Genomic DNA, 4,908 nt, shown 5'->3' on the forward strand with positions numbered 1-4,908 from the left:
GTACCAACCACCTTCAAACTTCGTAACTCATCTTCTAACTTAATAACCTCATTCCTTGGACAATACTCGGTGATTATCATTGCTTTGAATTCTTCCCATGGAGTATCATAAGCTACATCTCCTCCTACCGCCTTCACATAATTCTTCCACCATGTGAGTGCACTATCTTGTAAAGTGCACGATGCAAACTTGGTCATGTCTTTTTCATCACAACCGCTGATTTTGAACACCGTCTCCATCTTTTCTATCCATCGGGTTAAACCGATAGGTCCTTCCGTTCCACTGAATGATGATGGCTTGCAAGCTTGGAACGTCTTGTAGGAGCATCCTACACGAGGATTTGGATTAACTGCAGCAGCTCTTGCAGCCTCAACCCATAACATTCTGTCGTTCACTCGCTGGTTGATGAGTTCCTCGAGTTCTTGTTCCGTCATTCGATTCAATCGCGCCATTTCCTAATGAAAGAAAATAATTATTCACATGGATTATTATAGATGTAGTGTGTATTTATAGTACATTATAGCTTATTAATAATATGAACTAGGTATTATTATAAAAGCCTTTTCTTCTTATTAGCGTTTTATAATTATATCTTGGGTAGTACCTACCCGTTAATGTTCATACTTAATAGCTTAGTACAGAACCAATTACTACAATCTAAATAATACTTAACCATGGAAAATTATTGCATTTCATACTTCGCTATTTTACATATGCTTATCTTACATCAAACTTTAAGCAAACCACACTAATAATATTATACAAAACATTATTTGATTCCATGGTTTAATACGGCAGTGCATCGTTCGGTCTATTTTCTAGGGCGTTTAGTTCCAATGAATGGCCTAACGCTTATCCTAGCTGTCTGCCTACGTTTTGGCTGAGGAGCCGAAGAACTAGACGCCGGGATAGCACTAATAGGAATAGCGGGAATAGGGGTGGTAGTGTTGAGTGGAATTGGTGCCACGTCATTCTCACTAAGTTCGGGATTTGAATTTTCTAATTCATTCGCTTTTCGTTTCTTTCCTTGATCGAATTTTTCTTTCGTAATTTCTAGTATTTCTTCCTCGGGTTCACTTTCTTCTTCGGGTTCACTTTCCTCTTCGGGTTCACTTTCCTCCTCGGGTTCACTTTCCTCCTCGGGTTCACTTTCCGGGTTCTCTATAGTTGGTTCATCCGGAATTTGTGAGTCTTCCCCAAAAATACCACTTTCGTCATCGGATATGTTAATGACTGAAACACAATCTGAAGGTTCTGATTCGGAGTCGCTGAATGTGATAATAAGTTTCGAGCCCGACATCTATCACACAACAACTAACCCATTAGTACTTACATAATATTTACACATAAATTTTAACCAACAGTGATAAGCAATGGTTTTTTTTTTTTTAAAATCAGACCCGGTCAAAGTCCAGACTTTACTAATGTATCCTAACGGCTTCTCGGTTAGACACACTAATGCAAACCTGGTTCGCTAAGACCAACGCTCTGATACCACATGTCATAACCCGTCCTTAACCATAAGAACGCGTTAGATAACGTATGATTTCATTGCGAGGTATTGACCTCTATATGAGACATTTTTGAAAGAAAACTGCATATATTATACATTACAAACCATAACCATTATTTTTGTTACAAGCTTAAGACAATAAAAAGAAGATTAACGTTTAGCGATAATCTTCGACTTACAAACTTTACAAATGATGACAACAACACGGTTTCTAGCATATTTTACAATACAACATCTCGGATATGCAGTTTTATTTTTGACACAAACATGCGTACGCAAGATCCTGGTTAGATCCAACATGATGCAGCGGAAGCTTTAGAAATCACCTGAGAATAGACATGTTTTAAAAAGGTCAACATAAAGTTGGTGAGATATAGGTTTAATGCCGGCAGCAATATATATATAGACCACAAGATTTCGTATATAAACAGTTTAATAAAAGTATTCTAAGTGGTTGAGCACTTGATAACCATACTTAACATTTTCACGTCGCATATTCCCTTTAATATGAAATCTTACTACACCGTACCAAGTGTAGTCACAAAACGAAGTACTGTGCAACCGTTGAATACTGGTCGTCCAGTCCGGTTGGGGTTGTCAGGCCCGATAGATCTATCAACAGGATTCGCGTTTACAATACCGCTGTAAATATTAGTTACCAAGCTACAGGGAAGTATGCCAGTGGTACAACTCAACGTAGAACATATTTTTCAGTTACTTGTGTCCATATCATAAAACATAAAATACATGTATTCTCATCCCGAAATATTTAGAGTTTAAAAGTGGGACTATATACTCACTCTTGTCTTGATGATATAAATAATTTGACTCGGTCTTCCGGTTGATATCACGAACCTATCCATATATAATATATCAATATGTTTTCATTTTTAAACAAACGTTATAAATATATACTTGTTATACTTTTAATACTTTGAATAATTCCTTAGTCCGTAGTTAGCAGTCCGATGTTAGTAATTCAATTTTAATGGTTCATTTTTAGATGTTTAATATACCCGCAATGAAATAAATAAAACCCCCAACGAAATCAATAAAACCCCATCGTATATGTGTTGGTCGAGATTAATCTTGACCCATGGTACCGGTGTTGTCAAATGACGTGTTGCGTACATAAAGTACCGGTGTTGTCAAATGACGTGTTGCGTACAATCATGGGATCTTATGATTAATCTTCTCGTGTTGTTTACGGGTGATCCTGAACCATATAAAATTGAATTATAAGTACATATATATAAAATATCATGTTATCTTAGAAATATGTGATTTATATCATTTTTTCCAATTGATCCCGTAGTTGAAATGATCTAGGATAACCAATTTTGTTTCGGTCATAGTTTCTTCGTTACAAGTCCGTTTTCGTTGATTCAAATTGCCATCTTCTTGGATCGAGTTCTTCTTTAAGACTATGAACTGTAAATACCTTGGTTTGTATTCAAAATCATACGGCATAAGTGAAACATTAGTGAAACATATGAAGTTAAACATTTTTGTTACAACAAAATCATTTAATGACCATTTTTCTAAAAATACTTATACTTTGAAAAACCAAGTTTTACCTTGTTAAATTAGTATATACATAAGTTATATTACAGGTCTTGAAGTATTTTAAAAGTTAAGTTAGAAGGATCTATTTAGTTTGCAAACAAGTTTGAAAACATTCAAACTATGTTCTTGTTGTTAAACTTTTGTACCACAAAATAAGATAGCTATATATATATGAATCGAATAAGGTTATGAACATAGTTACTACCTCAAGTTCCTTGGATAAGTTTGCTGTAAAAGAGGAGTAAGAAGCTAGAATCAAAAGGGTGATAGAAGTGGATGAAAGATTGGAAGTAAGTTGGTGTTCTTGGAGGGTTTTCTTGAAGTGTTTTTGTAAGAGTTTTCTTATGGTGTTTTAGTATGGTTTTTATGGCTAGATCTTCTTGGTTATTTGCTGGATTGTTATGGAGTTTAGAGAGTAAGAAAGAGTGTGTGTTTTTGATAAGAAAATGGTAGTAAAAATGGATCAAAATGATGATACATATATACTCCTAAAAATGTGATCTTTAAGGATAACATGACAAAATTTTAGTTTGTATTTTTGTAATTAGTCTTGCAATGATTCAAAAGTAATTACCTTATACATAAGGCATGAATAAGGGCTGGTTAGGTGGTGATTTGATGTGTATATACCAATAGTAAATACGTATAGAAGCTTGGTATGATACGAGTACAAATACTCTAGGTATACGTATAGAAATTTTGTGAAAAATGGAATGAGGATTTAAATATAGCTATCTTTTGTGAATACACTTATATGATTTTATGTATTTAAGTTCTTAAAAGTGATTAAATACATTACTTATACGATATATGTATAAACATTATAAGTCTTAAGTATTTATGTCAAATAACGTTACGTATAGTTATCGTTTTGAAAACTTAAGTTAGTAGTTTCAAAATATACTTGTAACTTATTGTTATTAATATAAAATGAGGTATTAAAACATTCTTTAATCATGTTAAATATGTATATATACATATATATATACACAAACGTATAATTATCATATATTGTATAGTTCGTGATATCATCGGTCAAACTAGACGGTCAAACGTTGTGTAAAACTCTTTTCGGAAATATAAGTCTCGACAATTTGGATTGCTTATCATGTTGGCAAGGTTTAATTTATGTAAATATTAATCTTATAAGTATAGAATGATCGAAAAAGTGCGGGTCGTTACATAAACCATTTTGCAACAAGTGTCAAAGAAGTGGCCATGTGGCCAGCGATTGTAAACGTACCGCCCCTGTCGTTCAAAAGGGGCCCAATGTACCAAAAACGGATGTTTGCTATAAATGCCGCCAACCGGGCCATTTTAGAAATGCATGCCCAATGAATAAAGCCAAAATCAATACACGCAGTTGAGATTTCAACACTAACGCCAAGGATGCCCGAGGTGATGATGAACTAGTCACGGGTACGTTTCTTCTCAACAACTCTTATATTACTTGTTTATTCGATTCGGGTGCCGATGAATGTTTTGTATCCAAGGCTTTGGCTCATACCCTTTGCACTCCACCATTTCCCCCTAGATACTACCTAGGCCATTCAAGCGACCAATGGAGAACTATTGCGTGCCGACAAATTTAATCGGAGGATGTACGTTAGACTTTTGGATAAAAAGCTTGAAATTGACTTGATACCTATAGAACTAAGGAGCTCAAAATCTATTTGTTAGGAAGAAAATGATTCCTTACATGTGTATAGATTATCGTGAACTAAATAATCTCCGGTTAAGAATCGATATCCTCCTCCCCGCATCAATGACCTCTTGATCAATTACAAGGATTCCGTGTATATTCCAAAATCGACCTCCATCCCGATTAT

Source organism: Rutidosis leptorrhynchoides, chromosome 2, assembly GCF_046630445.1.
Source record: "Rutidosis leptorrhynchoides isolate AG116_Rl617_1_P2 chromosome 2, CSIRO_AGI_Rlap_v1, whole genome shotgun sequence".
In the NCBI taxonomy this organism is placed as follows: Eukaryota; Viridiplantae; Streptophyta; class Magnoliopsida; order Asterales; family Asteraceae; genus Rutidosis; species Rutidosis leptorrhynchoides.